Consider the following 22,471-nt stretch of genomic DNA (forward strand, 5'->3'; position numbering starts at 1 on the left):
TGGTGTCAAATCCCAAAGGAAGCGCATCTGAAGAAAAGCAGAGTCTGGGGCAACCTTGGGACGAACTGGGTATTTGTCATGATCCTGGGTCCCAAGAAATGGTTCTGGCAGCCTGGAATCAGTCAAGGATAGGAGCAGCCTGACCCAGCCCTCCAACCCCCTCTTTATTTTTCTTTTTCACCATTCTCACTCAGGCTAGGGACAGAAATCACACATGAACTGGTATAAGTGATCAGAAACCGGTACAAATCTGTAACATAACAAAAGTTCAGTGTACATTAACTGCTTTCAAAATGGCTGAAACTGGTTTAAGATAAATCTGGATGGATGTAGTGTTAGACTTAACTGACTTGGGTTAAATCAGTTGATTGAACTTCTGTCCCAGATCCCCTCCAGATTCAAGTTAACTCACCCCCAACCCCCAGCATCCCAGGATGCTTTGCACCTCCCACACAGCCCCTCCCCTCCACCCCCCCTTGCAGGTGGATAGGCTAGACTTGGTCCAAGCTGTCTTCTCCAGCCAAGCAAGGAGGTGTGCTTTGGCCTGGGCCATTGCAGACACGTGGCTGCATTTTTGGAATCGCTTGCTTATCAGTTCAATCTATGCAGCTTACACTAACCTGTGAAGACTGAATCGATTCAGCTTCAGGTTTTTGACTGTCTGTACTTACCCTGTGAGTGCATTGATGGGAATCTGTAGGGTAGCTCTGGACCACTATTGCAGACGGGAAAAATCTTCTCAGGACTGTAACCACCAGGGTTAAAGCTCCTTCCTTCAGAGGACACAAACTGCTTATAGCAGGACCCAAGATTACTTCAGTTTATTCAAGATTCTATTCCAGTTCAATGTGGAAGGAGAAACCTGATCCATATCAGATCTAATCCTAAAATCTAGCTTTGTTTCTTCTTGTATTGATCAGCACTGTTGTTTACTCCTTTAACTGTCCTTTGAGAGCTACAAGTCATTTCCTGTTCATGGTGACTTCTGTATGCTGTATCTGCTTTGTATTTAGACCATTAAAATGTTTTTCAATTAGAAGAATGGTAAATTGACCTATGTCAGATGGTGAGCCTTGGGGCAAGGACTTCCTTTTCTCTCTCTTTCACTGAAAAGGTCTTCTGTCCATCCCTATCACTCCAGACTGCTTTCAGTAGGTGTTTGAAACGTATCCTAATCTATTTGTCCAGTGATGATGTGAGCCTGCAAAAAACTGATTAATTTAAATGTCTTATTGGGTTGTTATTTCAAAGCAAACCAACTCTTTAGGCCTAAATTTCAGAGGAACCTCAGTCTGATATCCGAGACTGAGCCCACAATTTTGCAAGTATGCTTTAATAGTCCCAAATCTCTTCCCAGAAGGAGTTTTTATACAAGTATAATTAAATCTAATGTAGATACTACGTAACAATTTGATGAAGAAAGACTTGGTTAAGAATGCTATTAAACTTTTTATTCAAGTGGCTAAACAAAGTTTGAGGTTTTAAAAGGCTTTCTTTTCTATGAGGAAGACAAACGGGTGATGAGATTCAGTATTTCTTTGCTGTGATCCTGCCTGTTTACAAAGAATGTGCAAACAGAATGTAGTAGGAATGAAAAACTTGAGAGGCTCTTTGTTCAGAGTTCCCAGCCTCTGTTCAGACAGCATTCTGCCCCAAAAGCTCCACCTCTGCTTTTTGTAAGGGCCCAGTTTCTAGTGCTTTTCATGCTGTTTGCTTGGTGTTTTGGGCCATGTTTCTAGTGCTTCCTGGTTTATCTGTTTGGCGTTTTGTTGTTTCTCTGGTTGGTTCTGACCACTTATACATATATTTCCATCAAGCAATGAACCCTGCCTTTCTAAGCCCAAAGACACCCCTCCACCCAATGCCCTAGTTTCTGATCAGAATAACATTTGGTCTCTTTAGGAGACCACCTCTTATTGCTTAGACAAGTGGAGGTCAAACTTTTTAAACAGGCATGCCACAAATTAACCTCTGTCTTCCCAAGGTCCACACCAATCCCCTGCTCCCGCCCAATCTGCTTTCTGCTTCCTGTCCTATTTGCCATAGTGCTGCCCATGCTCTCTGGGCTGTGTGCCACACACAGGCTGCCAGTTCCACTTATGGTCCATGTACCATGTATTTGTCACCCTGATTAGACTATCTTACTATGAAAGAGAAACTTAAAACTTTCCTACATTTATACTGAATGAAGGGGTTTTATTATACATGCCAATTCAATGAGGTTTCACCCCGCCTATATCGTAACAGCAACAATATGTATTGCAGGCTCAGCCATTGTATAATTCTGATGAGGGCCTATGGTTTGATTTCCTTTCTAGTTTTGGTTCTAGGCTTTTTTTCCCCCCCACTTCTGAGGCCACAAGAGTGTGTTCATACCCTTGAAAATATGAAACTTCCACTGTGCTGGAGCATGAATTTGATATAATATAGCTTCATTCTCTCTGAGTGCTTAATCATGAAGGTGTTAAGTACCTACTGCTCACATTAAAATCTATGGACCAGATCTGGTAGCCAATATAAAAGGCATAGCCCCATTTATTGGAATTGAGGATTTTCCATGTGAGAGTTGAATGTGTTCAATGCCCCTGTGGAGTTGTAGAGAATCACATAGTCTAGGCATTAGAAATATCCTGTACGTTGTACATGCCCCTGTAAAAATAGACATTCACTGAGCTGAAGGCATGTTTTGTGTTTTCATAGCATAACCTTTACCCTCTCTCGGGGGGAAAAAATACCTTATTCCTATGCAGCATTTCCAATGCATGAAGAGCTCAATTTATTAGGCAAAACATAATGAACCAACATAAGAGAAAAATACTGATGTAAATTAACAAGCACGCAGCTCTGACATCTTATTTTTTCCCCCCCAACAGTAAACTCTACGAAGTAAAATTATTATATATGAGAATAAACCAAAAATGATTTTATAGTATGAAAATAGTGATCCAGAAATACTGTGCAAGATCATTTCATAACTAGGTTTCTAGGTATCATATTTACGAGTAACATTATAAAATTTGGGGGGGAGAAATAAATCTCACAATAGTTTGAGAAGTGTAGTTGTTTCCGTGTAACAGGATAAATCTTAATTCCAACATAAAACTGCACCCTGTGCAAGAAGCACAAGAGCAACATATTCCAAAGTTAAAACTGAAAATATGCTAGATGATTTCAGGTGTCACTCTTCATCTGTGAACATACATCACTCATTAAAATGTATAGAATGGCCTACTGAGGTCCCTTCTGACCCTAACATCTATGAATCTACAAGAAACTTTGTACTTTAAGATACAACACAGAAAGCAAGCTATTATGCAGCTTTTATACATGTATAAAATCTCGATGACTGACAAACACTGTCCAAATTCAGTTGCTTAAACCTACCAAGATAAAGAGACTTTGCATTTTGTACAGAAACCAAACAATAACAACTCTCTCTTGACAAGAAAACTCTCTCTGGTAAGTGGGGTTACCTGAGGGTTGGTAAAATGGTATTTTACCCTTAGTTAAGGGTAAAAAGGTTAAATGTGACTAGTGGGACTAGACTGATCTTTGACACTAAAGGCAGAAGGTGGTGTATTTGGAAGGAATTGCGTACCACCTCCATCAGCTCTTGGGAATAAATAACTTCTGTTTCCAGTAAGAGAATTCTGGTTTTGTGAAGAGTGGTGGGTTTATGTTCCCAGAGGCAAAACTCATATTCTTATTTATGGAAGAGGCACAGCATGGGCAGTGGCAGCAAAACAAGTTTATACATGCACTTGACCTGAAAAGGCTCCATTGGGAGTAGATGGATATTTTAGGCTTTGTACCTATTCATCGCCCAGACCTGGCTTGTTCAATAGAACGTTATTTGTGCCTCTACACAGTGACACATTGAAGCCATCAGGGATCAAACTGGTAGACCCCTCCTCCCCCACTCTCCTCATATACCCTGGACACCAGTGAGCACCCTTTGATGAGTCTCATTCCCTGCCAAACTGGTCTATATATTTAATAGGCAACAGAGCTGAAATTTTTCTAACTGGGATTCACATTTTGCTGAACTCTATCTAACAAGCACAGATAGATCATAAACAGGTACCAAAGTATGTGTACACAAGTACGCTCATAAAGAATATAAATAAAAAAAATCATTTAACAACATAAGTTAATTGACTGAAGGAATCCTACACTTGAGTATTTAAAAAAAATACATAGCAATGTTATAGCACTCAATGCATTGACATTTGCAAACAGTTATCAACCCAACTATCTGTTCTCAAAGAAATGATAGATTGGTAATTAAGGTTTTCTTCGGTTTTCCAACAAAGAAACTAATTGAGAACTTAGACACTTCAAGTCTGGGATCTTTGCCATGTACTCTAGGGAAGATGGGCTAAGACACAAATTGAATAGTCCCAGGCAGTGGGTAAGGGCTAGAGTCAGCCCAGGTGACTGGCATTCAACCTAAGCTACTTTAGGTGTGAGCAGCCACATTGCAAAGCTGTGCTCACTTTACTGTGTTATCACTGGTACCTCATTCATTTGGTGTACCTGGTTCACACTAGCCTGGTGTGCTAGGACATTTCTTTATGAGCCAGTAAAGCAATTCTTTGCCAGTGTCTTCCTGTTGGGGGATTGTGGGAAGGCACTGGAGGACTATCAGCACTCAAGTGTTTTAGCCTGCAAAGGGCTCTATCCTGCATTCCCAGTCATGTGAGCTTAACCCATGTTGACAGAACCACTTCACTCAGGTGAAGTTTTTGTGCATGGTGTGGAGATTTCAAGGCAACTGCCCAATAAGAGGCAGAGCTAATTCCACAATAAAGACTACCCAAGTGGGTGAAGCGGAATAAGAATATGGGTTTCCATCATGCAGTCTTCTGTTCTAACGGTGAAGAAATTGCCTCAAGGAAGAAAGTGCTTCTCTTACTGTTGGGGCTGCATCTTTTTTGCAGTTCACAACAAGCAGGACTTAGTAACTGTTAACATTTATTATTTTGCTTCTGCCAGAAGATAGTATGGGAGAGAGAGTTGGATGATGCACTTGTTTTTAAGTGTCCTTGTAAAGATGCAGGTTCTGAAATGAAAGCGAGTAGGTAATTGCATTAACGGCTTGGTCCTTTTTTGTCTGCCTCTCTAGGAGCTGAACTTCTCCCTCCAGAATTTAGCAGACACCAGTTTTATCAAGTGACCTAACACTAACCAGGAGAAGTCTCATTTTTAGTCCCTGAGGAATAAAATGAAATATACACTGAGTGCTCTCCCTTCCCCCTCCACATTTTTAGGACTTTTCATTTTAACTCAATAAGCTTTGAACTCATCAGAGCAGTAAAGTTAGCTTCCTGCTTGGTTTGTTTTGGCTTTCATAATACTATTAAGAGAAGGAAGATGAAAAAGTATTGTAGGGTTAGAGGGTTAGCCTTGTCAGGCTTTGAACTTTGCACTTCCCATCCTCTCAGTTTTACCAACTATTCTGTTAATTTACTGGAGTATTAATAAATTATACAATTTCTCTTACACAAAGACAGCAGGATTATTGAAATGAATCTGTGCAGCAAAACTTCCTCCTAGATACAATGAAAATCCGTAGTTGTCAACTTATCATCTCTCTCAAAAGCTTACATGTTAAAATAATAATGGAAAGCATCTTAATTCATGTTATAGCTGGTAATGGTTTTAATATATACTTATAGGCAAGTCCCTCTCTTTATGGGGTCTTGTAATTAGTTTTAAAAGAAGCAGAATTTAGCTACAGGGTAATGCCAGTTGTATAATGTAATTTAAATAAAAAAGATCTTTGCAATTTAAGAAATATAAAGCTTTTTTTTTTTTTATATATACTTAAGTCATAAAATATGGCTTTTAGGGAAATGATCCCACCAAGATGTGCACACCAACTTAATTTTATGATTTTCTGCAATGCAGAGCTAACTTGGCACACTGAGAGAGCCTATTATTTTAACATACAGCTGTCTTGTTACACCTAAATAAAGCAATACCACAAAGACGTTGAATTTGAAATGTTAGAAGGAATTTTAGACAAGGGAGTAATTAAGAAAATCCAAAACAAGCTGATTGAACACAACTGTGACAGAAAAGTCCATATCACTCTGATTGATGTTATCAGAATGAGAAAGTGTGAATTACAGTGATTTGCCTGCAGTAATTCGTACATTGCTTTGCAAAGTAACTGCATTCCAAAAACATGGAGATCATCTTTTCGCTGGACCTTGCCACATCCGTGTGAGAAACTTATCCTTCCTTTCATTGACACAGTATTAGATCTTCCCCCAGATAAAAGCATTGCTAAATCAATGCTGAAATCTTCCACAATTCACACCTAATGGGTTAGATTAATTCTTGGAGAAATAATATTACGGACTCCAAGGGACTTTTATCAAGGATCTGTCTGATCCAGCGGGTTTTAGAGAACGTTAATATTTGCAGAAGTAACATTTAAATCTCGAGAGTTGTATGCAATCATTCAGTCAATAAGTAAAATAAAAACTTACCCACCAGCTTCAGTTTTAGCTGAGAGATCATGCCTGCAAGCAGCTAGGTAAGTAGCAGATTTCACATAGATTCTTCTCTGTGACAGTCCACATATTTCTCCAATTTTTCTCTGCTGAAGTTGTGTTTATTCCCATCTGGAAAAACCTGCCTGCTCTAGCCTTTTACCGATTGTCAGTCATCCTCAGCATGCGAGGCTGCCAGCACTTATCTCTCTTCCTTTGTTAGGAGAGAGAAAAAACTGCTGAATGTTGCAGCCATCATGTCTTAAGGAAACAGGACACAAGAATGGGCCCAATGTCTGTGCAGGATCTGTGGGCAGGGGGAATAGTTGGGGGGTCTCAATAGGAAATGCTTTTCATTGGGTAAGGAGGTATTATTAGTAGCTGTGATCCCGCCCAGTCCCTCTCTTCATCGCCCCCTTAGTCACCAATCCTTAGGCTGGTTATACTTTTCCTTTAACAGCCCAGGAAAAGCAGCTTTCACAGTTAAGAATTGGCAGCTTTAAGTACAGCTTGACAATGGATACAGCTTATTTCCTGAGCAATTAGTTGGCAGACAGCCCCTGTGAGTGCTGTAGCAGAGTGTTCCTTTAGTCTGGGAACTCTAATGGGCAGGAGGAAACCTGTGTCTAAATGCTCAGATTTTCTTTCACTATAACAATTATTTTTTCCCAATTAAAAAAAAGAAAAGGAGAGAGAAAGAAAAGAAAAAGAGACAGGTGATGATGAGAGCTTTAGAGATCAGTGAGGCATCAAAAAGCACACAACAACTGCAGAATGATTCTTCCTGGAGAGAATATAGAACATCCTTCTAAACTGACTGCTCATCTTTTATTTTATTTGCAAAGGATCAGATAAACGTGAGCTAAAACACCTTATGTTTTAATCAGTGACCTGATGAAGAATGTCTTGCCTTTATCCCACCCAGGCAGTTGGTCCCTAGAAGGATCCTTGCTTTTACAGTGCATTAGACATTTGCTCTCATGAAATTAGCTTTGAAAGGATGAAATTGCCTCTGAAACCCTTCATAATACAGGTTTTATACTTAATTGGATATTCATGCTGTCTGCCAGAGATGTAGCATTTCTCTTGCCTGTAAAGCCCAGTTTGCTAAATCTTACTGCTTTTAGTAAATCAGTTTCCAAACTTTGCCACTAACTAAAAGTTTTATTTCTTCCTCTTACCTTCAGCACTAGCCTTTCAGTTAAGAAAGGCCTGGGTGTCTTCTGCCTGTGGGAAAGCAATGTTGGTAGCCAAAATTATTCAGCTTTGCTTGCTTATGGCAAGGAGAGGTCAGTCTTTTTTTTTTTTTTTTTCCCAGCCTTCCCCAGCTCCCTTAGGTTGGGATCCTCAGTTTGCTAGCATGCTCTCCTTTCATTCTGTTTGTTCTCCTTTTCCTCAGCTGTTTTTTGGCTGCTATCACGGCTAAGGCCAGTAAACAACTCATTGTGAAGCTGGAGCTAATGCTTTTTCTTGGACCGGTGGCGGGTGATACAGCACAGCGAAAAACAGCATTCTCTGTCTCGCGCCTGCAGACTGTGTGTCACTTCTGCACCATGCCCAGCTGCCATGGGCTTTTATCCAGTTGACTCAAATAACTTCCTGAATCTCATCTATAGCAGCTTTAACTCTCTCAGACACAGACTTTAAGGTAGTACTTTTTGCCTTGAACACAGATGTATTTCACCCTCAGAGGATTCACTTGGCGTCCTTTTACAGCATAAAAAGGTCTACATAGGTTTGATGAACCTGCAAATGCTTCTAGCGAGGCGTTGGCAATCCCTGGCACGTATACCAGAGAGTGGCATGAGGCCATTTTGCTCGGCGTGCTGCAGCGGGCCCAGGCTCTGGGCAGCTGCTGCTGGCCATGGAGCCCAGGCTACTTGCAGCAGGTAGCGAGAAGGCTGTAAGTCATGCTGCGAGCAGCCCAGGCTCCATGGCTGGCAGCAGCTGCCCAAAACCCAGTCAAGCTGTGGCAGACAGCTGGGAGGCTGCAAACAACTGCACTGGGGTCTGGAGCAGTACATGCAGCATACATGCAGCTGCTGCCATGGAGCTGGCAGCAGCTGCGTGTATGCCTCAGGGAGAATGGTGGGAAAGGAGCTGGGAAAGCACAACCCTGGCCCCTCTCCAGTTGTCCACCCAGAGGCACATGTGCACCCACTGCCAGCAATGAGGATTGGGCCCCTCACACCTTCCTCTCCATCTGCCCCTGCCATACCAAGTCAGGCATGGGTCAAGGTTGGGGTGTTTTTGGTACTCCAGCCAAAAAACCTTGCCGACCCCTGTTCTAGCTGTTAAGTGAAAATGGATGCATTTCCCCTTTCTTAGCTGGTATTTAAAGGTAAATGAGAATATAGGTGAGATGTAAATATATGGCTGAGGCAATAGCAGAAGCTTTAACTTACAGCACAGCTCTCAAAAGTTCCCGAGGTGTGTTCCATTCTGAAAGGGGATGAGGGAGGGTGCAGCCTAGATCTGGCCTTGATTATGAGTATCAGAGTGGGGAGGCACTTGAAAGCCAAAGTCCACCATCCCAGACCAGAGCAAGTCATCCTTCCACATAGACCAGTGTGGTGCTATGCTGGGAGCTGTGTGCAGCCCCCAGCAGATGTTAAATGGGATGAAAGGATGAAGGGCACAAGCAGAGTAAAATTTGTCTTCCTGTCCTGGAAACCAGCCATGGAGCCCAGGCTACTTGCAGCAGGTAGCGAGAAGGCTGTAAGTCATGCTGCGAGCAGCCCAGGCTCCATGGCTGGCAGCAGCTGCCCAAAACCCAGTCAAGCTGTGGCAGACAGCTGGGAGGCTGCAAACAACTGCACTGGGGTCTGGAGCAGTACATGCAGCATACATGCAGCTGCTGCCATGGAGCTGGCAGCAGCTGCGTGTATGCCTCAGGGAGAATGGTGGGAAAGGAGCTGGGAAAGCACAACCCTGGCCCCTCTCCAGTTGTCCACCCAGAGGCACATGTGCACCCACTGCCAGCAATGAGGATTGGGCCCCTCACACCTTCCTCTCCATCTGCCCCTGCCATACCAAGTCAGGCATGGGTCAAGGTTGGGGTGTTTTTGGTACTCCAGCCAAAAAACCTTGCCGACCCCTGTTCTAGCTGTTAAGTGAAAATGGATGCATTTCCCCTTTCTTAGCTGGTATTTAAAGGTAAATGAGAATATAGGTGAGATGTAAATATATGGCTGAGGCAATAGCAGAAGCTTTAACTTACAGCACAGCTCTCAAAAGTTCCCGAGGTGTGTTCCATTCTGAAAGGGGATGAGGGAGGGTGCAGCCTAGATCTGGCCTTGATTATGAGTATCAGAGTGGGGAGGCACTTGAAAGCCAAAGTCCACCATCCCAGACCAGAGCAAGTCATCCTTCCACATAGACCAGTGTGGTGCTATGCTGGGAGCTGTGTGCAGCCCCCAGCAGATGTTAAATGGGATGAAAGGATGAAGGGCACAAGCAGAGTAAAATTTGTCTTCCTGTCCTGGAAACCAATATGAATAAGTTCATTCCAGCCTTGTTACATCTTTTGTCCCTTGATTCCATTGTGGAGTTTAATTTGTTCTTTGTCCAAAAAATAATAATAGTACGACAGATCATTCTTAGGCAGTGATTTGAATGTCACAGGAAGAAGTTAATTAGTCATAAAATTTGACTGTGAAGTCTTTCTGATGATTTTTAAGGTAATAAATGTTGAATTTGAAGGTGGTTGTACTGCAAGGGCAATGCAGAGCAACCTAAGCATACGCAACCCCTTTGTGAATTTGGGGTCCCATTTACAAAGTCACTGGCTGTCAGTCACTAACTGAGGTGTTCAGAATTCATATATTTCTGTCAAATCTGAAATATTTCCCTGTTACCTTTTGATGAAGAAACATGGGATAAAGTTTAAAAAATGAAGAAAGTAAGAAAAGGAGATGGGTGGACAGAAGGACTATGCTGATTACCATATATTACTTAGCCAGAGGATGGCAACTTTGCTGTCTTTGATACCTCTAGAATTTAATCAGGCTGGAAACTGAACTAAAAGAACCTCTGAGCTCATTTACCTCCAGGTTCATCATCATCTGTTGCTATGTTCTGGATTCTCACAGGATTGTAAGAGCTAGCCTTTCCCTGTGGAAATGTTTGCTATTGTCACAAATGTTCCCAGGGAGGCTCCTCCCTGGCTCTGTCACAGTTTCTTTTCACAAATGCATACACACATGTGTTTTGCTTCCATCCTTTCCCATTTCAGATTAAACATGCTGGAATTCTGTGCTACCCTATCGACACACTCAGTATATTTTTCAGAAACGCAGTATAAACATTTCCAGCAAAGTGCGTTTAAGCTAGATTTATTTGCCAAACAAAAAAGGGAGGTTGGTTCCTTCCCTCCTTGGTTGCAGTTACGGGAAGTGTTTTCTTTCAATTGGAAAAACAAATGACTAGATTCCCTGGTTCCTCACCTCTTTCTGCAGCAACTTACCCCCTGGCCCCACCCAGATCCCAGAGGGTTTATCACAGACTTGGGCGAGGGTGGAATTTTGCGGGCACTCCTTGTTAAAATATTGGCAGTACATCACTAATCTTTGGAAAATATGGGAAACTGGACGGTTATCTTCCCAAGACCCATAGCTACTGGAGATGCCTAGCATTTTTCAACAATAGTATCTCCATCTTTTTATAGCACACAGACTTCGTGCTTGTACAATGAAGCCAAACAAATACGTTCCTTTCCTGATGTGTTCCTAGCTAGGGTCACATCCATTGTGTCAACAGTTTAACTTCTAAGAGTCACGCACTGCCCTTATACTGGCTCATGAAGAGTTGTTCCTGTGTCTGAAGGCAAATCTTACATCCAAGAATAGAACATAGTTTCCAATTATCATTTATTCCTGTTGCAAAGAACTCAGTTGATTCCATCAGGACTGATGCCTCGTTCCTATTAAGCACACAGGAAAATGTGGTCCCTGCCTTTCATAGGAAGGATTTCTATTTCCTTTCCTAGTTTTTGGACCAAACCAGATGTAGTTTGTCTCTCGGTGACTGGCTACTGCACAAGTCATTGCTTGCTATTGCCACAGCTGCCATATATCCTGCCATATGAGGGCCCCAGTTGGTAATAATCCCTGACTGCACTAAGCCATGCACAAGTCTTAAGAGCAGAAGTCAAAACACCATTTGCCTCTAGAGTTGTTGTCATAAAGCACATGATTTTTGTAATCAATATTAAATTATTGTTAAATATCTGTATTTCAATAGCTCCCCAAGGATCCATTCAGAATTGGGACCCTATTTTGCTAAATGCCAAATGTAAAATCAAAACTAAAGCTAGACTCTCATGGTGCATTTACAAGTGAAGGAGACATGGACAAAGGGTGGAGGAGAGGGCAATGAAAATACACACTGAATATATACTAGTGGAAGTGACAGCAGCCCCTAACACTTGTTATTAATTCACTGCTTTAATTAGTTTAGCTTTGTTGTTAAATACTGACTCTGTCCAACTGGATTTTACCTGCCTGCCCCTAACTTGCTTAGCTTAACCATAAAGATGACTGGTAAGAATCAGGGCAAAGTGAGCCTGAAGGAAGGATGTGAAGGAACAGAGTATAGTCATATATATCAGTACAGAGAGAATGTGCCAAATCACCCAGTCCATCAGGGTGGCATTATTGTTTCTGAAGGAGATGCTTGTCAGATACTTCTCATTGAGAAAAATATATCCTTTCTTGTTTGTAATACAGGTCATTAGATTTGCTCTGTCTTGCCAGTCCAAGCTTGTGAATTCCACTGTGATAGGAAATAGTGTAATAATCCATGGGTATGTATAGTATATGTAGTATATATCATGGTGATATCTATTGCACATGACATCCAAAATGCAACTCGTTGTGTCCGCATGCTTCTAAAACTCAGACCAAACATAAATCTCTAGTTGCAGTGGGCAGTCTCATGACATTGAAGATGAAGTCCAGCTTGGAAGTGCTAGCCCTAGAGTCAATGAAGACCTGAGGCACTTAAATTATAGTTCCCCAGAAGCCCTTCAGGGGATGAGATGAAGAGTCATGAAAGTGCAGCTGACCGAAATAGAAACATTCTGGTTTTGGCTTACCAACCAAATGTTTCAACTCAGCTTGATCAGATTTTAAGCAAAATATTTTATTTAGATTTCCTGAGGTGAAAATAAAATTAATGGCAGGTGTCTGGGCAGTTTTCACCATGGCTGCAATACTTGATGGCTTGTCGTCGTTTCCATTTTAGATTCTCATTTAGAAGTTTATAATATACTTAAACTGAGCAGTTAGTTTCAGCTTATAGAAGGTGTGTGTGTATGTGTAGAGATGTATGTGGAAGGACAGTAATGGGAGTAACCAATATGAAATACATGTTTATAGTTGGATTGATTTAGCTCTCCTGTAACTTTAAAATGACTTCATTTAAGAATTGTATATGCGTTGTTTTTTTGGCAGTACTAAATGTTCCTCTACTTCTCTGACCAGCAGGGTTTTCTACTGGTAAAACAAGAGGATATTTTTTCTCTAAATGTTTGTTCAAACCTAACCTTCTTTTTAGGAAAATCTACAAATTGTGCCAATTTAGTGACCAATTCTACCATCCCTGTGGAACCTAAATGTTCTCTTTGGGTTCACTGAGAGTTTGTATGCACAAGGCCTGCCAGACTAGATCTTGTCTGATGTCCTGTGCAGATAATCCATTAATAAGTTTAGAGCAGTGGTGCTCAATATTCTGGCACTTGGGCCAGATGAATGGGACAGGGCTGGCCTGCATGCCTGGATCAGGTTCCCAGGCCCTATGCTATCCCTACCTGCTCCCATATGCTGGGATCAGGGCCCTGGAGCTCCACATACTGGGATGCATGCCTCAGGGCCCCTTGCTGCCTCCACCCAACCCCACGCACAAGGATTGGGGTCCCGAAGTCCCACGTTGCTTTCACCTGGCCTCACGTGCCAGGATCAGAGCCTTGTGCTGCCTCTGTCTGATTCCATGCATTGGGATCAGCACCCTGAGGCTCTGCACAATCTCCACCTGACCCCATATGCTACGATTGGGGCCCCAAAACCTTGTGGCACCTCCACCCAGCCCCGCATGCCAGGATCAGACTCTGCACTGCCCTGCATATGCAGGGTCCTGGCCCACAGGATTCCCCACATACTAGGGTTCCCCACATACCCTTGGTTAAGAGAGTCACTGCACTAGGCACTGGATTAGACAATTAAACTAAAATGTATTTTCTGATACAAGCAATCAAAATAGTAATTGTTTCCATTCAGACCAAACTTAAGGTCCCATTTGTATTAGGTATGATTAGCTGAGAATGAAGACAGCAGATCATTCATTTAATGGGTACAGTGCATTACACTACAGTGAATTAATTCAGTTATATGAAAGAAAACACCCAACTACACAGCTTTCTAGATCACACAGAATACACAACACACCTCATTTTGAATGTGTACCAAGGTTATTTTTTTCCTAAATCTTTGATTCTGGCTACCCTGTGGCATCACCCTTAAGCTAAGAACAGACCAGTCTTTTGGACAGTGTCTTCTCTGTGTGTTGTGGCATCTGCCTGGTCTTGCTTTCCATGTCTCACAGTGATTTAACTGTACTCTTCCAAATGTACCTCAACAGTTTCAAAGTCACTGGGTTTTTTTAATCCTCCACTAAGGTCTTATTCATTTTAGAAGTTCATAGCTCACTTACAAGTCAATTTTCCCTTTAGCTTGGAGTAGTTTCCAATTTTTCATAACCAAATCTAGCATATGATTTCAACTCACTTCAAAAACTGTATCTATGAGTGGTTTAGCTCTGAAAAATTACTGTAGGCAAGTTCAGTATTGTACTTATTACTTGTTCATAAGAAATATGGTCAAAAGCCAAAACAGAAAGGCACTGTGCCCTAATTTGGATAAGGGATCTGGTGGGTTGATTCATTCTATGCATTTGAAAGGGGCTATTCTGTATATGCTCCAGCTCTGTGTGATTCAGAGCTCCTATTTTAATAAACACATGGTAATGTATACCATTGTTTTGACAGGAGGCACCAGTTACAGAGAAATCTTAACCTCAGGAAAGCAGAGCAGGTGTTTTCTTCCAAAGCTCTTTGCTTGTCTTTAAAAGCTTGAAAAGTTGACTGATTTTTAATGGTCACTATTACTTTTGTTGTACTGAAGGAGGATTGCCTAACACATATAACTTCTCTCCAAAGAGAAGTGGAGGTTCTTGCTCTTCTTTTGATTACAGCTGTCTAGGGCAACCCAGGTAACATTATCAAAGAACAGGATTTCAGAAAAGGTTGAAAGGCCACCTGTATTCTAGTTATGAACAGATTTACTAATCTATCTCATCCAAGCCTCTTGGAGCATATTGGTAGGACCAAGCCATGCATAATCTGGCTGTTTGGTGAACTGTCATAGGAAGGATGTCAGTATTACCGTACTGTATGACATTCAGCCTAGGATAAAGGTTACATAGCACTTTGCAGTAACTGTGGGTAAATGTTGGCCTCTTACAGGAACCTGCTAAACCAGTTGCAGCTCCTCTTTGATTATGTCCTGCATGTGCAGTAGCTCACCAGCACTTCAATGCAGCACATGCTGGGAGCAGTGTGTGTGCTGCAAGCACTCTGAGCTCGCTGCTGGTTTGCACAGAGCTCTGCACAGAGCCCCTACTTTCAAGCAGCCTGCTGCTCTTCTGCTCCTCTTTGCTCCCCTTTCCCCTGCCTCCCTCCTGCCGAATTCAGCAGTAGGGGAGAGGAAGGTAGGAGCAGTCAGGACGAGCAACCTGCTTTCACTCAGCTCCTGAAACTCGCTATTGCTCATCTGGTTTCCTCCTTTCCCTGCTGCTGAATTCAGGGAGGGAGGGGAAGAGCAAACAGCAGCAGGCTCCAGAGCTGCTTGAAAGCAATGGTTTTGTGTAGCCCCCCACGCTGGTGAGCTCAGAGCTCATGGCACATGTGGAGAGCTCTGGCAGGAGTTGCCAAGAGTTCACTGGCATATGTCCAGTGAGCTCTCTTCTACTGTGCTTGCACTCCACCCCACAAAGAGATAATGGCCACAATCTTGGATCTGCCGTGCCACTGAAGTATGCTGGGTTTTGCCAAAGACTTGTAAGAATTTTGGTGAAAAATTCTTGCAAGAATTTTCTTGCAAGAATATTCTTACAAAATATTGTACTTACAAATAGAAAAGAACAAAACCATCAGCACCGAACAGCTGGTAAACAGGCTGGCAGGGAAGCATGGATCACATGAACAGGAGCTGTTTTGAATTCAGCCCACAGTACCAATGGCTAGATTCAGGGGCAATGAGTAGGGGGTGCACATGCACCCCGAGTGTAGCGGTGCACCCCCTGCAAAAAGGCGCCACCAACACTCTTGGCGATGCCTGTGAGCAGTCGCCACTCTCCACCTCGTGGCCAACACCTCTGGCAGTGTTCGCAGGCAGTCCGTGATCACTGCTGGCCACTGCCGGCAGTGCCTGTGGGTGGTCGCTGACCCCGGGTTGGTGCTCGCCACCCACGCCTCCCCCCGCCACTGACAGTGCCAGCGGTGTCTGTGGGAGCGCCACGCTTACTGCCATCGCACTCCCACCGCCACCAGCACAGCCATGCCCCGCAACCGCCAGGGGCACGCACCTTTCATGGCTAGATTCTTACAGTGCAGACATACATGGATATTGGGTTTCAACAATACAGGTTTCCCTCCCTTTATGCTGTACATGCATTCCTGGAAAACAGTGCATAACTCAAATTCACATAAAGGAAACCCATTTTACAATGTAACAAATAAGGATATATTCCAAGACCTTGACTGTACTGACCCCAGACCCATTTCTACCACTTTTACAAGACAATTTTGGTACTCACCAACAGCAGACAGTACACACAAGAACAGGGCACTACCATAATGGGGATGGCAACTACAGAAATGCATATCGCAGACAACGAGCGAGGAGCACAGATCCATACAGGAGGCTATATTTTGGTGTGCATCACTCCCACAATGCACCACACAAAGGAGAAGACTGTGGGCTTCCACCATACCGATTGCATAAGAGTGAATTTACCTCTCATATAATGAATTTTTGGTATAAAAAGGGTCATCGCATAAGAACAAATTTGCACATACAGAACCCGCATAAAGCAAGGGAAACCTGTACTAATTCTGAGTATAAAAGGCTGAAGAACATGGTAGTGTAAAATTGGAGTATGAAAGAGTCCAGGGTTCACATTACACTCCAACTTCTGGAGGGGTCTGCAGTAGCGGCAGCCAGAAGCCGGAAGGAGCTGCCGCCTGAGCTGCTTAGAAAGGTGCAGGGCAGGCCGGGGGCTCTTATCTCTTATGGGAGGGCTGAGCCTATTTTGAACCCTGAAAGAGGCTGGAGTATCTAAGAAAATCAAAGGTGTAACCATGAAGTAGATTACAGTTCTGCTGGAGATGAATACAAGGAAAAAGGAGCTAAATATGAGGAAACATTTTCTAACAATGAGAACTATTAGGGTTTCGTATAGTTTCTCTGACAAAATGGCAAAAGGTTCCATGGCTTGCATAATTTAAAATGAAACAGCTGTGGAAAATACACTCTGGAGATTATTCTGAATTATGGGTAGGCAGATAGGATCTCCAGTGTATTTTCCATTGACTCAGAGTAGCACTGGTGCTAGTAGGAACACAGCCTTTCCCTGCCCAATCCCCTACGCACACATGCACGCAGATACATATTTCTATAAACAGATGTAGACACTTCTTAAGAAGTGAACCGACTCCAAGATTCAGTTAGCAGTTTTCTTCTACATCTTCCAGATAATCAGATTCTGGACATCATAGAAAACAGGGGAAGGAATACCATACATTGTTTTAAATGTCCTTTGCATTGTTCCCTCTCAAGGACCCTCCGTATCTGTGAGATGGATTAGAACAGTTGGAAGCCATCAGTTTCTAGGGTAGTCACTTCTCTTAAGGAGAAGCCTGTGTTTTGCCTTCAGATGTGTAGCAAAGAATCCTTGCTAATCCCACTCCTCTCTCCCTCTAGAGGGCAGCTGCTTCCCTCAAAATCATGAAGTGTTGTTTCCCATTTTGCATTCCATGGGTTTACATCACTTGTGGGATTTCAACTCTCACCACAAAATGCAGGGGACTGATGCACTATTGATACATAACACCCACCAACCTCCTCCTGCCATCTGGATTGTATTAGCTAAATGTCAGGGAAATGCCAGGTGTTGAGCTACAGAGATGCAGCCAGAGATCAGAATTTGTCCGCTATCATGTATATTGGGAACTGTATCAATAAGGTTATACAAGGTGCCAATGAGCCCATTTTGGCACTGAAATATCAGTTCTGTTGGTTGAAAAATGCTTTTTCTGGAAGAAATCTCTCTAGAACAATGCAGTTTTCCAAAAACCTGCTCTGTTGGCAAATAAATGTATTAAGCCTCCTTTTATCTGATGGTCATAAAAATATCTGCATACACACAAAAAAAAGAGTAGGAGATTTCCATTCTTATACAATTGGAGAGAAGAGTCTGATGTGGATAAGGAGAGAACCTGATGAGTTAACAGTAAATAAAAGTAAGCTTGATGCTCATTATTGGACTAAATAAGGTTTTCAGAAAAAGGTCCATGACTTGGTTTGCCAGGACCTACAATGACAAATCACATTTTTGTAATTAAGAGGGAGAAAATGACTTCTTCCCATTTGCAACTAAATCTATTAAGCAAGCAGTAACTAGTAAAGGATATCTTAATTTTCATGAGTCTGTAGAGAAGGGCCTAATATTCTACCTTGAGAGAAGGCTGGTATACTATGCATATCTTCCATTATATTCTGAGAAAAGGAATTAGACTTGAACTTTTCTAACCTTGGAGAATATTTTGGCACTGACTTTTTTTTCAAATGGGTTCAAAGTGCTAGAAGTATGTGGATCATGTTTTCTTTTCTTTTCAGCATAAAGTAAATGCACTCAGAAACTCCTTTTCTGTCCTTGATCTGCCCAGTGCTCCACAATCCTCCCTTGTCTATTTAATCCAGAAACTAAAAACTAACAAAATACCATATTTACTTGCATACAAGGAGAGGTCCCCGTCCCCCTCAACACCCCTCCCAATCAGCACGGGAGGAGTGGTGGGGAGAAGCTCCACGTCTTACATTCACATACAAAGAAACCTCATTAAATACACTATCATTAAACTGATGTCAAAAACAGCATGTGCTCAATAATGGAAATCAACGATGAAGCTGATTAAATGAAGCCAACAATGAACATGACTATAAAACACATGGCCCATTTTAGGCAAACATACTGAAGGTAACCTACCACAAAGATAGGTTAGTGGAACACATCTGAATAAGATATAAGGTACGGCCCCTTGAGTGAAGTCCCCCTCAGCACCAACTCTTTTTCAAGCCACTACATTGAATACATTTTGACTTCCTCTTCATTCCCACAGTTGAGCTGTCCATTTTTTCCCATTTCCAATGATTCCTGTTTCTTCACCAGCTTTAAACATTTGACAAACATCACCAAATGGGACCCCAACCAGTTCACTCAAAATCCCTCTGTTGCCCTCTCTCTCAGTCTATTGCATATACTTAGTGTGACCCCTGCTGTCTCTAATGTTTGTCACATTCTGTACACTTTGCCCTGAACCATTACATTGTACACAGCGTGCATAATCATATAAAATGCCATTTGTCTCTATGCCAAAATAACATAAACACCAGATGCTCTGGTATAAGGATGACTTGCTACCTCATATTCTTAAGCTGTTTCCAGTGATTTAGTGAGACTAAATGTTGGTTGAAAATATCAGATTTTTCCTTACAACAAGAGAGGACCTCTCCCTATTTGATGAAAGGGCATCACATAGTGTGACAAAAGACGGCTCTCTTCTAAAAGTGAAAAGCATTAGTATCCAATCTGGTAGCTCTAAAGGCGTACTCCCTTGAGACGGCATGTTCTCTGCTGAACTGTGGCCTGTCTAATATTGAACCCTTTCCAAAAGGAAGCTTGAAGCTAAGCTCTACATCACAGCTCACAAAACACGCCCTGACAAAGCTGCCAGGTCCCCACATTTTTTTTCCTAGCTGTAGCGTCCTCCAAGAGCATGATGGCCTCTGAGCAGGTACCTGATAACAAATGGAACTTCAGCTTTAAACAGCAAATGAATCCTAAAGCACCCAGTTAATATTTCAGAATTCAGGCCTAGAGTTAAGCTTGAAGTATTTATTTAAGAAATGTTATGGTTGTCACTCTACCCTTTAACAGATGGTCTCTGGAAAGTGAAACAGATTTCCCTTTAATGGAGCCACATGGAGAGAAGTCATTAATAATTGCGGCAGGATTCACGCACACTAGCAATACGTTTATGTCAATTGGGAGACAGTGGCAAGCAGCTCACCACATATCAGAAGAAGCACATTGGTCAAAATCTAGCTTGACAAGTCTTTCATTAAGACGGAACTAGCTATGCAACAAAACCGTTTGGAATTTAAGATGGATCCACATCACATGGTTTTGTGATTTTTCCATCAGTTTGTGGTTATCAGATCTGGCATCTTGTGCAAACCATCTTGAAACAGATTTAACGTATCCAGTGGCTTAAGCAAAAGTTGCGAACTGATTACAGATGGTGTGATATCCCTGCCACTGGATATGAACACAGAAATGGGTTAAAGGACTGTAGGTATATTCAGCATTTCATATATGCATACAGCTTAGCTGCCGCCAAATGGCTGTGGAACAGTGAGCACCACTTACTAGAAATGCTTGTTGTGCTGAACATCCATTTCTAATCGTGCTTGCTGTCACCAGGAAGTTTGATGCGAGTAAGAGAGCTTTGTTCAAATTCATCAGTTTATTTGCTATCCAGACTTCCTTTTCCTTGCTTTCTCCCTCTTGCCCCAAACATACAGCTAGGATGTTAAGTAGTGGCATTCCCTGCAAGTATTCCCATTGAAGTCCATTCAACTAATTATAGAGTTAAATGCTACTCACTATGAATAAGGATGTTAGGTCTCCAGTATTTACAGTATTTCTTTTAAATGAGGCAAGTGCTATATTGGCAGTATTTGATATAAAAAGAAAGCATCGAGCCCAACCACCAAAACCATAAGAATGTCTGAATAAAAAAGATGGGTTCTAAAATACCATTTTCCTTTCTGAGCTAGGAGGAACTTTGAAAGGCAGTACATTATGGAGGGAAAGCCTACTCTGATCAGATTTCCATCATTAGGGACAGCAATGCTAGTATCAGTACAAATCAGCTGTTCTTAAATGGATAACATACCTGTTTTTAGGGGGCCAAACACCACAAACTGGGCAGCGATTTTTGTTTAGCCTTCTGTTTGCTGGATCAACAGCATTGGTGCTGTCCTCTTGGGCTGACCTTTATAATACCAGGAATCAGGTCTCCGAGTCCTCACTGTATTGGAATGGCTTCCATCGCTGTTCTCCTAATCTGTGGTATAGCCCTTCTTCCCTGCTTTCTTCCTTTCTGAACCTGGATGACCTTTGGCTTCCCTTATTTCCTGATAGATCATATCTTAAAACTTTTCTTTCTTCTTTCCTAATTCTGATGTATCTGGGAAGTTTCCCATACTGGGGGATGGACACATAACTAGCCAGTACTTCTCCCCGGGCAGTGTTGGTGGAGGAGCAGTGGCCATAGGTTTGCTGCTGTGGCACTGGAGGGATGCCATCTCTTTTTTGTTAGCCACTAGTGCATGTGTTGAACAGCTACTTAAACACCATATTGTGACAGCAAAAAAAGGAGGTGACATTCTCCCCACAAACCTCCAACAGCTAACCTCCAGCTGCTACTCCTATACCATGCATTGCTACTGCTGCTCTGCCCACCCTGCTGCCAGAGTCTGCATGGTGCAGGGTAGGATGGGGGATAGGTGGATAAAGTGTCACCCTAGCTCCATTCCAGCATCCTCCACCCCCACTTCAGCAGCACCTGGGGTATCAGTACCACTCTCACCCTTGCTGACCAGTGTCCTTCTAGGTAAATGTTAGTTGATGTAGCTTGTCCACCACACTTTAGAGTGTATGGATGAAAAAGACTAGGATTGGTCAAGTTGGGGCTTGAGTACAATGCAACCTATGTGTATGAAGCTATATTAAATTTTCTATTTTGATCAGGATCTCATTACACCTCAGGGCCTTGTTACACATTACACTTTGAGCTGCTCAGTGTTGATCAGTGTTAGTGCTAGCTTGAGTTTGGAGCAGTTACATGTTCAAGCTAGCAAGGGCCAAGCGGACTGAAAGGTAAGACCCCGCCTTTCCCCTTCCCCCTTTCCCCTTCCCTCCTCTCCCATTTTGAGCTTCCCTCTATGCCTCCCTACTCCCTCCATGCCCAGGGCTCGCCCCCCGCAATTTACTTTCAGCTGTGCAGGCCCAGCAGGGGAAACAATGCTGAGGGGAAACCAGCACGGGTTTGTCACAGGTAGATCCTGCCTGACAAACCTTGTAGCCTTCTATGACCAAGTCACACACTGCCTAGACGCGGGAGCCGAGGCTGATGTCATCTTCCTGGACTTTAGGAAGGCCTTTGACACAGTTTCGCACCCTATCCTCATTGGGAAGCTAGCAGACTGTGGAGTGGATGCCTACACAGTCAGGTGGGTGGCCAACTGGTTTAGGGACCACACCTAGAGAGTGGTGGTGGATGGTTCCTTCTCGGCCTGGAAGGAGATGGGCAGTGGGGTCCCGCAGGGTTCGGTCCTCAGACCGATATTATTCAATATCTTCATCAGCGATTTGGATGACGGCATGGAGAGCACCCTCTCCAAGTTCACTGATGATACCAAGTTATGGGGCAAAGTTAGTACACCGGAGGGCAGGGAGCAGACTCAGGCTGACCTGGACAGGTTGGATCAATGGGCAGAGAGAAACAGGATGCAATTTAATAAAGATAAATGTAAGGTACTCCACCTGGGAAGGAGGAACCCCCAGCACAC

General features: G+C 42.8%; 1 protein-coding gene across 8 annotated transcripts in view; it reads right to left on the minus strand.

Moving 5' to 3' along the window:
- Nucleotides 1–22,471, minus strand: part of LPAR4 (lysophosphatidic acid receptor 4) — an 83,897-nt gene that overhangs the window by 37,197 nt on the left and 24,229 nt on the right. For 4 of the 8 annotated variants that reach the window (XR_003095161.1, XR_003095163.1, XR_003095162.1 and 1 more), the window contains exon 1: nucleotides 6,498–6,628. The exons of 1 other annotated variant lie outside the window; for it this stretch is intronic. The gene's annotated coding sequence lies outside the window, so the exon portion shown is untranslated. Of the gene's footprint in view, nucleotides 1–6,497; nucleotides 7,262–22,471 lie in introns of those variants that run through there. 3 more of the 8 variants (XR_003095160.1, XR_003095159.1, XR_003095158.1) reach the window with 3 other exon arrangements.

This window comes from Alligator sinensis, unplaced genomic scaffold (assembly GCF_000455745.1).
Source record: "Alligator sinensis unplaced genomic scaffold, ASM45574v1 scaffold294_1, whole genome shotgun sequence".
NCBI classification, from domain to species: Eukaryota; Metazoa; Chordata; order Crocodylia; family Alligatoridae; genus Alligator; species Alligator sinensis.